Source organism: Cupressus sempervirens, chromosome 11 (assembly GCF_028749045.1).
Source record: "Cupressus sempervirens isolate cs-2001-9-10 chromosome 11, ASM2874904v1, whole genome shotgun sequence".
Classification (NCBI taxonomy): domain Eukaryota; kingdom Viridiplantae; phylum Streptophyta; class Pinopsida; order Cupressales; family Cupressaceae; genus Cupressus; species Cupressus sempervirens.
In genome coordinates, this window is record NC_143128.1 from 167657775 (window position 1) to 167671989 (window position 14215).

A 14215-nucleotide genomic window follows, 5' to 3' on the forward strand; every position below is an offset into this window, starting at 1 on the left:
AGTATCCCCAAGAACATAAGCTCATCACTGAAAAATGGAACTATCAAGGTGGTGGTCTAGGACCAGAAGAAAGAGGCATGCAGTGCCCCATCGACGCACACAAGTGGGAATCGAAGTTAGGTCTTGGCTTTGGCATACCCACAACTGGGGGCACCAATGAGAACGGTCACGCTTTTTCGAACATTTGCCGCAACCTTGTCAAAATCGAAGACATTCCTAAGGAAGTTGAAAAGAGAGCCTATGATGATATCCTAGACCAAATCTCCGTCGAAGACTCTGTTCTCCAAGAACTATCCATCCACCTCATTGACCTACCACTTGCCCATCCACAACTCATAGATTGAGACCACCCAAGTGTCATACACATTGATGAGTTCACATCAGAGGAAGCACTTCTGAGATTCATGGGAGCTGAAACACCTCACAAGAAAACAAAGCCAGATTCTGCCTATATCTACAAGCTACATCCCAAGGGGTATTTTGGAGAAAATCCCCAACCTAGTTCCGATACACGCAAAGCTAGAACTAAGGTGAATCTGAGACTAGCTAAGGCAGCGAAGAGATCCCCTCAGCAAGAAAACCCAGAGCCACAAGTAGAACATGAGGATTTAGCATTGCCTCCTCAAGATAATAAACTAGAGATATCTTCTATTCTAATTGAGGATACTAGAGAAGTCAACATCGATTCTTCAGAGATCCCTAAGCTTGTTCACATTGCTGCATCCCTATCACAAGACCAAGTTGATCTCCTCTTTGAGGTCTTAAGAGAGAACATTGGGTGATTTGCATGGTCATATCAGGATATGCCAGGGTTGGATCCAAAGCTTGTAGTTCACCATCTTGCAGTCGATCCAAAGATCAAGGTCGTCAAACAAAAGCTTAGAAAAATGCACCCCAAGGTGGCATTATTGGTCAAAGCTGAATTAGAAAGAATGTTAGTTGCTAAGGTTATCCACCCTATCGACTACTCAGAATGGATCTCCAACATGGTCCCTGTCACTAAACCTTCCGGTGACATCAGAATCTGCACTGATTTTAGAGATCTTAACAAAGCTTGTCCAAAAGATGATTTTCCCTTACCCAACATAGATATGATTGTAGATCTTATAGCTGGACATGAAATTTTTTCCCTCATGGATGGATTTTCTGGGTATAATCAGATCAAGATTGAAGAAGAGGATCAGCATAAGATAGAATTCACTACCCCTTGGGGAACCTTTTGCTACAACATGATGCCTTTTGGCCTAAAGAATGTTGGGGCTACCTATCAAAGAGCTATGACAGCCATTTTTCATGATCTCATCCATAGCATTTTGGAGGATTATGTGGATGATATCTTGGTCAAGTCTCATACCTTCATGGATCATCTTGCTGACCTAGAGAAAGTCTTTGATAGGTTAGCCAAATATCATCTCATGCTGAATCCCAAGAAATGTGTCTTTGGGGTCACATCTGGCAAGCTTCTAGGCTTCATAGTTTCTAAACGAGGTATAGAGATCGACCCCAAGAAGGTCAAAGCTATCTTAGACATGCCTCCTCCCCAGACACTGCAATAGCTTTGTTCTCTTCAGGGAAAGCTTCAATCTGTTCGGCGCTTCATCTCCCAACTTGCAAATAAGTGTACACCATTTTCACATTTACTAAAGAAGGATGAGAACTTCAAGTGGGATCCTTTATGTCAATGCAGCTTCGACCATCTCAAGCAGTATCTCATCAATCCTCCTATCTTGGTTCCACCAGTTCCTGGTCGTTCCCTAATTTTGTACATATCAGCAACACCTACTACTCTAGGGGCACTTCTAGCATAGCTTGATGACTACAGCAGAGAAAGAGCCATCTACTACATCAGTAGAACCCTAGTTGGTTATGAACTCAATTACACTCCTATGGAAAAAGCTTGTTTGGCAGTTGTTTTCTCAACTCAAAAGCTTTGCCATTACATGCTAAGTCATACCATCCAACTAGTCTCCAAGATTGACCCTCTCAAGTATATGCTCTCCAGAACAGCACTTACAGGTCATTTAGCCAAATGGGTTATGCTCCTTAGTGAATTTGACATCCAATATGTTGATAGAAAGGCAATCAAAGGGCAAGCTATAGCAGATCACCTAGCTGATGCACCTCTAATAGATGCTTATCCATTGATCACAGAATTTCCAGATGAGCATATCTGTCTAATTGAAGAACAACCCCCATGGAAACTTTATTTTGATGGCTCATACACATCTCATAGATCAGGAGCAAGAATATTGTTGGTCACACCTCAAGGAGATTACATTCCAAAAGCCTTCAAGCTACAATTCCCTAGCACCAACAATATAGCTGAATATGAGGCCCTCATAGCAGGATTAAAGATAGCTGCAAAATGGAACATTGTTGAGCTACAAATCTTTGGTGATTCTCAGCTCATCATCAAGCAAGCCCTAAATGAATATCAAACCAAAGATGAAAAGCTATTACCCTACAAAGAGCTAGTTGATCAGCTAACCCAACATTTTACAAAGCTTCAGTTTACACAAGTGCCTCAAATACAGAACAAAGCAGCAGATGCTATGGCTACTATAGGCTCGCTCTTGGAAATTCCCCAAGCAGCTACACAGTATGAGTTTTTAGTGGAGCAGCTCCTCACACCCGCCTATGCGAATGAGGATTCAAACCGTGTTTGTATCTTGGTTGGTCCCCAATCCCCTTGGTACCATGAGATTCACGCTTACCTTAACGATGGTATCATATCCCCTCACCTCACACGTACCCAACTCCAGAACCTCATTCGAAAATCATCCCGCTATGTTATCATAGCCAATACCCTATATTGTCGGGGTTATCACGATACTCTCTCTCAATGTTTAGACCAAAATGAGGCCGCGATGGTGTTAAAGGAAGTACACTCTGGACTTTGCGATGCCCACACGAGTGGTATTTTCCTAGCGCGACAAATCCTTAGAGCAGGCTACTATTGGCCTACCATTGAAGAAGACTCCTGTGACTTTGTTAGAAAGTGTCTCCCATGTCAGCAGCATGCAAATCTTGTGCACGCTCCAGCACAGGATCTACAGCCTATTGCACCACCTTGGCCTTTCGCTTGTTGGGGCCTTGATCTAGTTGGAACTATCACACCCCTCTCATCTGATGGACATAAATGGATAATAATAGCTACAGACTATTTCACTAAATGGGTGGAAGTAGTCCCCCTAGTCTCAGCTACAGGAGTTCAGGTCTCCAAGTTCATCTTGTACCACATTGTTTGCCGCTTCGGCATCCCATCCACCATCTTCACCGACCACGGAGGTAACTTTGAAAATCTCAACATGGAAGAATTATGCACTTCCCTCCGCATCCATCACCGCTTTTCTAGCCCATATTTCCCACAAGGTAACGGCCAGGAAAAGGCAACTAACAAAACCCTCCTCAAAATCCTAAAGAAAGTTGTCAATAATTTCGGCTGTGATTGGTACCTACAAATAAATCCAGCCCTATGGGCCTATCAAACTTCCTTTCGTACATCCACAGGCACAACTCCATACTCCCTAGTCTATGGTGGCAAAGCGGTACTACCTATAGAGGTTGAACTTCCCTCCTTGTGCATATCTTTGCAAGGGCAAATATCAGATGAAGAATATAGAGTAGCTCGACTCACCCAGCTAGATCTCTTAGACGAGAAGTGACAAAAAGCCTATGATCATCTCACAGTCTATCAAACTCATCTCAAAAGGAATTTCAACAAGAAGGTGCTTCCATGACATTTTCAGCCAGGTGACATGGTCCTCAAAGAAAACATGAAAGTCCAAGTAGATCGAGAAAAGAAAGGCAATTTTGAACCTACATGGCTTGGTCCTTATTTTGTCATTGCTTCCTTTGGCTCTGGAGCTTATTAGCTATCTATACCAGAAGGAGAACTCTTGAATGATCCTACTAACATCATTCATCTCAAGAAGTTCTATGCTTGAAGATCCTTGGTATACCCAGCTTTTGAAAAATACAAAAGAAAAAAATAGTAAAGAGAAATAAGCGTCCAATGGTGAAAACTTGGCAATTCAAGCACCTTGGATAGGTACCTTGGTGAAAACTTGGTAATTCAGGCGCCTTGTGTACTAAAGACTAATCCATTATCTATCACTATCATATCCCTCATCCATTCACCCACCATCCCATAAGACACACTTGCTTGTTCCCTTGGTGTTCCAATCAAATATCCAAAATCTGATGAAGCTTGTAAATACCTCCTGTACAGCTTGTAAATCTTCTACCAAAGCTTGTATTATACCTTGTAAATCTTGTACCATACCTTGTCTATCCAAATCTTGTCCAAGGTTTGTACCATATTCCAGCCTATAAATAATCCTGTATCCTAGCTTGTATACTATCACGTGCACATACAAAAACCCATTTTCACTTAAGCTTTTCGCAAACCATCTACCTATCCACCTATCACCTATTATAGACATCCCATCCTTCACAAACATTTCCATCTCACAAAAACAAAAAATGAACAAACTTGTACATTTGTAACATATCTTGGTCCATCAGCTTGTACATCCTCTTTAGCTTAGTACCATTGTATCTATCCAGCGTTCGTGTCAGTTCGTCCTTGATCAGCATCTTGCACCCATCACACATCTTGGTTAGCTATTCCAACGTATCCTTTAGCTAGATTTCCTGTCACCAAAGTGTTATCTTTCTTAGTTCAGCTTTCCAGACACATCACTCATCCAAATCCACCAGCTTTGGTGCTCTCCGATAGGTCCTTGCAGGATATAGCTTTCCTCATGTCTGATCTTGGTCCGTTAGTACCTTGTCCTACCCATCTAGTTGGCAAACGGCTCTCTTTTGGATTTTCACTTTCTTTTGATTTGGGATCTTCCCTTTTAGGTCTTGAAGTATCTTTTCCAAGCAATCTCCTTGTTCCCTCCTCAAGGTTGCCACGATCTTCCATATCATGGTATGCTGCGAATGGGGCAATTAGAGCGTAAGGTCTTGATCAGGTCTTTCGTTTGTTTTTCTTTTCTGCTTGTGGGTTCTCCAGTGTCGTTTCCATGCTGCTTCCTCTAGGATTCATGTGTGATGCTGGAGCAATCCTTGTGTGTTTGTTTTGAGTTAGTTTTTCAGTCCTTTGGATGGTTGGTGAAAAGGCCTTGATGTTCTTGGTAACCTTGGCAATTAACCAATAGTCCTATAGCAAATCTAGTGCTCAACTACATGGTGGTACTTCTCTTTGAAGTATCCCCCCGCTCAAAAAGCTTCAATGGTTTTCCTTCATCTCCATTATCCCCCATCCATATCCAGCATCTGTCTCTCCTACCCCAGATGATGCATCAGTATCTCTTTGAATCACTCATCACTCTTAGCTTTAGGGATCCACAATCCTAGTCTTAGGGATCCACCAATCCAAATCAACCCACCAAGCCTCATCTTTCGAGATCCACAATCCTAGTCCTAGGGATCTTCGAAACCCATCTTCTGCCAATCTAACTCTTTGAAATCCTGTTGCATCAGCTTTATAATCCCCTCATCCATCTCCCTATCCTGGATTCTTTTTTATAGCGCTCTGCTCCTTCATCCTCTGCAATCCCTGAGATCTTAAGCTTGCTTCCTCTTGCGCCTCTGATTCTCCCTTTATCATTCTCCCATAGTAAGAGTTTGAGCTAACTAAACCTCTTCTCTTAATCCAATCTGAGTCTCCTTGCTCATCCCAGATTCTTGTATTTTTCAAGAAGCCATCGAGTCTCGCTTTCTCTCCCCGCCGCCTTCTTGAGGGGGCATGTCACAGTCCATTCTCTCCTCTTCTGCTCTAGCCTTGGGCATCTTATTTTCTTATCTTTGATGCCATGCCACTTGCGGCATCACATCAAAGAGGGGCAAAATGTAGACACCTAAAAATCTTTTAAAAAATAAAGTATTTTTATTTTTTGAAAAAATCCCTGATGACATCATCATTTATTAATTAATTATTTAATTAATTAATTAATTAATTTTTATGCCATTAAATCCCTTTATCTTAATTAAAAATATTTAATTAAGGAATCCCTCCCAAAAATGTTTAAATCTTATTTAAACATTATTTCTTTATTTATTAATTATTTAATTAATAAATTGACCAAAAATCCTAAAATAAATTAAAAAATTATTTTTTGCCCAAAACTTGGCCAATTTCCTTATGACCAATAACCTCTTCCAAAATCTTCTAATCCTTCTTTAATTTCGATTAAAGGCTAATCCCATCATTTCCTACCCCTAATCCCAACTCAAAATATTTAATTAAGATTAAATATTAATCCTCATGTTTATTAAAAAAGTTTTAATAAATATCTCCTCAACCCAAACCCTTGGAATAAATAAAAATTTATTTATTTCCTAAAAAACTAATTTATCCTCATCCTAAGAAGTTCTAGACTCTTCTAGAAAGTCTTCATCCTCATCCTAGGAAATTCTAGACTATTCTAGAAAGTCTTTATCCTCATCCAAAGTCTAGACTCTTCTAGAAGATGTCTTTAAACCTAATCCTAATCCCCTCCTAACCTTGTCACATTCCCTAAAAATGGGTTAAGACTTACTAACCCAAGCCAAAGTTAACAAATATCTCCTCCTTCACCCACCCTCATTAAATGCCATCCACTTGCCTATCCCTAAGCTAATCCTAAACCATCTTAATCCGTCCTCTAATCATTTGCACAAGCCTAAGCAAGCTTAAAACCCTCCTAATCAAGTCCAAGTCGAAATTGCTCTCATCACCCTCAAAATATCTCAACCATAAAACTTTATGAAGTCCACTAGGTCATAAATGACTCTTACAAGCCCTTTTATTGCTCTTACAAGTCATTATGAGGGTCTTTATGAAGATTTTATCCCTTGAGCCTCTTTTGTTGACTCATCCTTCCCCTTTCCTCCATCCTCTCACCATGTGACATGTGTCACTCCTTGATTGGCTATAAAGAAGCACAATCCATGTGCTCTCTTATCATGCAATCTGAGCCCTCCATGAGCTTTTTCGCATCCTTGCATCTTAGCCCTCAATCCCTCAAGCCTCTTGCCTATAAATTGGATCCTTCCCCTTTGTAAAATAACACAATCCATGAAGTAAAGTTATAATGCTATTTTGAGAGCCAAATCCATACTAAAGCCATCTATCCACACCAAAAATCCATAATCATCCATTGAAGCCTTTGGAAGCATATTGAGCATACATCCTATCCATTTAGATAAAGCCACTCAACAAGAGAGCTTCTCATTGAGAGAGCCCATTAATGGCTCATATTTTCAATTGAGAGCTCATCTTAGTCTATCTTGAAGTTTATGAATTTTGTTTAGTTTGTAGAAGCTTTATTTAAATTTGGTTTCTATTAGCATACTAACATTGCTCATATACAATATGTATGGGGGAGTAGTAATATGTAGATATATGTATAGCTAAGCAGTAAATATGTTTACAAAATTAATTTTGACAAATTAAAAAAATAGAGTAATTCACTGAGCTACAATAGCAATAAGTCAAAACTAAGTTGAAGACAGAGAATGTTGATAAAGGAATTTTTTAACTTGTAATTTTGAGAATTTAGATTTTTGGTATAATAAGTGTTTTTGTCACTAATGCCAAAGGGGGATATTGTTGACACTAAGGTCAATTTTTCTATTATTGACTTAGCACTTATTCAATTGGTTACATTGTTACTGAGCTCTACAGTTTCTACTAAGCTTATCATTCATCCAGTAGTGTTAACCAAGTGGTTCAGTTGCTACTGAGCTAAGTAGTCAAAATGCAATTCATGTCAAGATTCACAGTGTCTACCGAGCATCTGAGATAGTTCATAGTATAGCCTGAGCATAGAAGTGTCTACCAAGTTATCCAATAGAAGTGATGAAGATCTTAGTGTTAACCAAGATATATGGTTAAGCACACTTAGGCTAGAGTAGTATTGGGATGGGTGACCTCCCAAGAAGACCTAGTGCTTCACCCCTATGAGCATCACCTAGATCCAATGAGTGCTAAGTATTCCATTTATTCTCATGAGAGATGGATTCATGTTGAATAACTACTCATGAAACATGGGTCAATGAGTTTGACTCAAAATCACACAGTTAAACCCTGATAGCAATATCACAAATTGACTTGTTGTGGAAATTATCTTCTACTTATTAGTTGATGAGCTCAAGGGGCTTTCTAATGAATGGTTCATAAGGCACAACACTTGGTGAAGGTTTTGAAAATGGCTTCACAAGATTTGGGTTTAATCATGGATGAAACTTCATAGTTAAGCGTACTCAAGATGGAGTAGTACTAGGATGGGTGACCTCCCAGGAAGTCTTGGTGCTTCACCCCTGTGAGCATCACCTAGATCCAATGAGTGCTAAGTGTTCCATTTATTCTTATGAGATATGGATTCATGTTGAATCACTACTCATGAAACATTAGTCAATGAGTTGGACTCTGAATCACACAATTAAATCCTAATAGTAATATCACAAATTGACTTGTTGTAGAAATTATCTCCTACTTATCAATTGATGAGCTCAAGGGGATTTCTAATTAATGTTTCATAAGGAACAACACTTGCTGAAGGTTTTTCAAATGGGGTTGCAAGCTTTGGGTTTAACTATGGATGAATCTCCTTAGTTAAGCACACTCAAGCTAGAGTAGTACTGGGATGGGTGACCTCCCAGGAAGTCTTGGTGCTTCACCCCTATGAGAATCACCTAGATCCAATGAGTGCTAAGTGTTCCATTTATTCTCATGAGATATTGATTTGTGTTAAATCACTACTCATGAAACATGGGTCAATGATTTTGACTAAAAATCACACAGTTAAATCCTGATAGCAATATCATGAGCTCTATAATGTTAACCAAGTTCTAAAGTGTCTACCAAGATCACAGTGTTAACAAGGAGAATCTAGTGTTGGCTAAGTAATACAGTGTCAACCGAGTTCTTGCTACTAAAAGTGAACAATATAGATCAAGCTTCAATGTCAACCAAGTGTGAAAGTTTTTTGAGTGTTGATAGTGTTTACTAAGTATTAGAACAAAACCAAGTTCGTCTTTAGAACCCAAGTTACAACAGTTAGGCCAACTTTGTGAATTATGATTAATTTGGTATTGTAGCCAACTCCAGTAAGTAGTTAATTGGATTACTATATATGTAATGAATTGTATTTATCCAAATGATGTAATTGATTGAATATAAAAAGAAGTATAAGTAGAAAAGTGTGATTTGAAGGCTACAAGCAGTATATGGCTCATTAGAGACTTATCTATCACAGTAAAGTGATCATTGCAATTCAAGGAATCTCATCCAACAAATCAAAGTTGTAGATCAGAGATCAACCACTGATTCATCCTAGTAGGTGCATTATTCAAATCCTTTAACAGGGTGGACTTAATAATCTTTTGATAAATCTCCTAATAGAGTGCATACTTCATTGTATGTTTGTAAAATCCTTTCACAAGGTGGACTAATAGTCTTTATTTCTCCTAACAAAGAAAATCATCAGAAGTGATCAATTGTAATCCTTATTAGGTCAACTTTATATTGCATTACTAAAGCTTGTGGGTATCATCCCTACCCTTATTTTACTTTCTACTTGGTAGGTTTCTAGGTCACCATATCTTGTGTCAAAGTGTTAATATTTTATTACTTTTGTCCTTTCATGCATGCAACTAGATCATAATAGTATATGAAGGAGTAATTGGTGATGTAGGTTTAAATTTTTATTGGTTCCTAATTCATCCCTCCACTCTTAGTAACCTTTCCTACCTTATATTTCTAACAGAAATGTCAATTAATTAATTGATATGCTTCCATAATGAATATGATTTAAAAAAATCCCAAAAAGTGATAGAGCACTTGAATAATTAATTAATATAAAATAGTGTTGGAAACATAAGAGGAGTAACTGAGAGGGGAGGGGTGAATCAGTTACTACTAAAATAAATCCTAGATCCCTTAGATGTCAGTACAAAAATGTAAAATAAAAATTTGAATAATGTTGATGCTCAGTAAACACACATAAATGTTGTAACTCGATAATAACTAAATGAGCTCGATAAATTATTAACATATAAACTTTAGATGTTATATGTGATTACCATTACTTTAACTTAGTTGCAAACACATAAAAGAAAATAGCATGAACACATTTGACACCAGGATTTAACGTGGAAACCCAATTTGGGAAAAACCACCAATTGCAACTAGTTATTGTTTTCACTCTTTTAAAGTAAGCCATGTTAGGAGCCAACCTTGTTAAAGGTTACAAAACAAACTATTAGGTGTGACCTTGTTAGAGGATTTAATCACCCTGTTAGGAGTAGCCTTGTTAGAGGTCTTAAGACAATTTAATAGAACTGGCACTTTGTTAGAGGATTTATAAATAGTTGTTAAGCCAACTCTGTTAAGAGATTCAGATCACTACTACAATGGTTAGAGAGTAACAGTGAGATGACCTGATTTGAATATGACTTAACTATTGATTACAAATTGTACTTGATATGTCCTAATCGAATATAACTTTTCTACTCCACAAGGATATTTTTCTTTTCCTTCAAATTTGCTTCCTCTTCTCATCATTAAATCTTCAATAACATCTTCATACCTTTTTACATCCACTCACACTTTGAAACCACAATTTGACCTTATACTTATATCTTTCATATTGTTAAGTCAGCTCAAATAAAACTTAGAATAATTAGTATTCATCATCTTAGTCAGCTAGAATCAATAGATAAACCAATTGAGCTTGATATGCCAAAATAAGAAAATCTTTTGTTACTCGACCCAGCTTGATAGAAATTAACTTAGAAATGATTTCCTTTGTTAACCAATAGAAGCTAAATTAACACTAAAAACTTACAAAAATCCTTTGGCAACCAAGTGAGCTCGGTTAGCACTAGTTCCATCCAACTTTCATTCATTAACCAAGTGAGCTTAGTTAACACTCATCTTCTACATACTTTCCTTTGACACCCAAGTGAACCTAGTAGAGACTGCCTTCTAAACTTAGGCAATCATAGGAATGCTTGGTAGACACAAAAAATTGTCTTCACTGCTCGAGTGAGCTCGACATATATTGACTGATAATAATATGACATTTTTGTAATGTCAAAGACAATACACAATTAATCAATTGTATGCAACAATCTCCCTCTTTGGCATTGATGGTAACACAACAAATTTTGGATTTGTTCTTGACAACTCCCTCTATCAGTATGAGCTCTTCCTTTCACTAGATTCATTCTCTGTCTGTAACAACTTCTGCCAAATTCATTTAGAACTTTCTCCCTCTTACAAAAAACTTCACCTTCTTTGGAAAACTTCTCCCTCTTTGGTTCCTTACTTTATTCTAGTTCCAAAAATTTCTCAGAGATATGACAGTAAACTTCTCCCTCTTTGACAACACATGTCAAAGGCAAAAATTCTGTTAATACCAATGTACCTTAAGTATTGATTCATTTCCAACATGTCTTTTCCAATTCTACACTAACTAATTGATCTTCAACTTAGCTCTTGTTGATGCATCACTGAACTTTATTTAGTGAACTTTAGATGGGGGAATGACCCCTAGCTTACCTCTTAGATACAAAAATACATCCTTCAGTAATGGCTTGGTAAATATGTTTGCAATATGTTCCTTTGTATTAACATATTCCAATCTAACTTTTTTCTCTTGTACTAGCTCTCTTAAGATGTGATATTTTATAGTAATGTGCTTTTTTTTAGTATGCATCACTGGATTCTTTGATATATTGATTGCATTGGTGTTATCACAGTATATGGCTATTAGATCCTTGATTTCTATCTTCATTCCTTCCAACAATTGTTTGAACCAAATAATTTTAGAACAATTAACTATTGTTGCCACATATCTACATCTGCTATGGATTGAGATACATACAATTATGCTTCTTGTTTTTTCAAGACACTAGTCTTTTACCAAGAAAGAATGCTCCACCACTAGTGCTTTATTTTCCATCAATACTTCCTGCCCAATCAGCATCAGTAAATACTTTCAAGTCCAAATTGTCTCCAAGTTTGTACCATAAGCCATAGTCTTTTGTACCTTTCAGATATCTCATGATTCTCTTGATTGCCATCATGTGATTTTCCTTAGGATTTGCTAAGAATCTTGCCACTATTCCAACTGCTAGAGTAATATCAAGCCTTGTAGGTACTACATACTACAATTTTCCAATCATTGATCTATATGTGGTTTGATATACTTCTTTGGAATCATCATTTTTGGATAGCTTATGTCCAGTAGACATAGCGATTCCAATAGGTCTTGAATCTTCCATTTCAAACTTCTTCAGTATTTCCTTGATATACTTAGATTGAGTGATGTAGATAAAAAATTTGTTCTTTTGTATTTGTAATCCAAAAAAGAATTTTATCTCACCAAACATGGACATCTCAAATTCTTTACTCATTTCTTCTAAAAATTCTTTTCACAAGTCATCATTTCCTGTAAATAGAGTATCATCAGCAAATATCTCCACCAACACAATCTTCTTGTCTGGTCCTTTCTTGATATATAGACTACTATTATCATTTTTCCTTTGAAAGCCAATCTGTACCAAATAATTATGAATTCTTTCATACCAAGATATAGGAGCTTGCTTAAGACCATATAATGATTTGTGTAACTTGTCAACCATGTCTCTTCTGCTAGGATCTACAAAACCTTCTGGTTGTTCAATGTAGACTTCCTCATCAAGAATTCCATTTAAAAATGTAGATTTAACATCCATTTGATACACTTTAAATCCTCTATGTGTTTCATATGATATTAAAGTTCTAACACCTTCTAGTCTTGCTACAGGAGAAAAAAAATCACCATAATCAATACCTTTTTCTTGACAATAACCTTTGCACACCAATCTTGCTTTGTTTCTTGAAACTTTTCCATCTTCATTCAACTTATTTTTCAATCCTCACTTTGTACCAATTACATTTTTATACTTGGGTCTAGGAATAAGAGTCCAAATTTTGTTCTTTTCTATTTGCTCTATCTCTTCATTCATTGCTTCAATCAAACTTTCATTTTCTAGAGCATCTTTAACATTTCTAGGTTCAAATTTAGCAAGTAATCATGTACCTTTTAATTTTCTTCTTGTCATTGTTCCATCAAATTTGTTTCTAATAATCTGATCAGGTGCATGGTGCCTTCTGACATATCTTGCTAACATGGGCTCTTTGGGCTTTGAATGAGTTCCACCATCTTCATCATGAATTTTAATTTACATGGCATAGCCTTTTGTTCCATAACTATCTTTCTTCTACTTGAGCAATAAAACATGAACAATTACTAAGATCAAGATAAAATAGATTACCTTTTGTTTGCTTGCCAGATCCAACCAGATTTCCTTTTCCATCCAGTAGTTTGGCATGTTTGTTCATGAATTCTACCTTGAATCCAATGTTATTCAACTATGCCACACTTAGTAGATTATGCTTTAGTCCTTCAACCCAATAAGCATTGTCACATACAAGTTCTTTAGTCAATTAAATACATCCTTTTCCTTTTATGTTACAAGGTTCATTATTTTCAAATCTCACACTACCTACATCATAATATTCCATGTGCTCAATTTTTTTTGTTTTGTCTCTAGTCATATGATGGAACATCCACTATCAATAATCCATATATCATTTTTGCTACCATGAGAGATAAGTTCCATCTTATCTCCTTCATCATTAGATTCATCGTTCACAACAATATATACCATTTCATCTTCACTATTATTAGAATCTTTAGCTATAAAACAAGATTTCTTACCTTTGTCCTTGTAGTTCTTGTAGTTCTTGGAATCCTTCTTGCCTATTTTCTCATTGCTTTTCTTTTCATATTTGATTTCCTTATTTGGACACTCAGCAGCAATGTGACCAACTTCTTCATAGGAAAAACAGATTAGGGGAACTTTACCTTTGTACTTTCCTCTTCCTTTGGAATATTTCCTTGCAAGTAGGGCTTCAACAACTTCAAGATCATTGTCTAAACTTTCTTCTAATGTTCCTTCTTCTTCACTTCTTAATTGACTAGATTTTGATTTCTTACCCTTTTTTTGAGTGAGAGTTTAGCTTTAAAGTTAGATTCAATAACCTTTGAACTAGGAACATAGTTATCAAAGTTATCTAACTCAAAAGTTGTCAATCTTCCATCTAAAGCATCCAAAGATATTTTATTATTTGGATGACATCTCATTTCTTGAATAGCAGACACTCTAATTG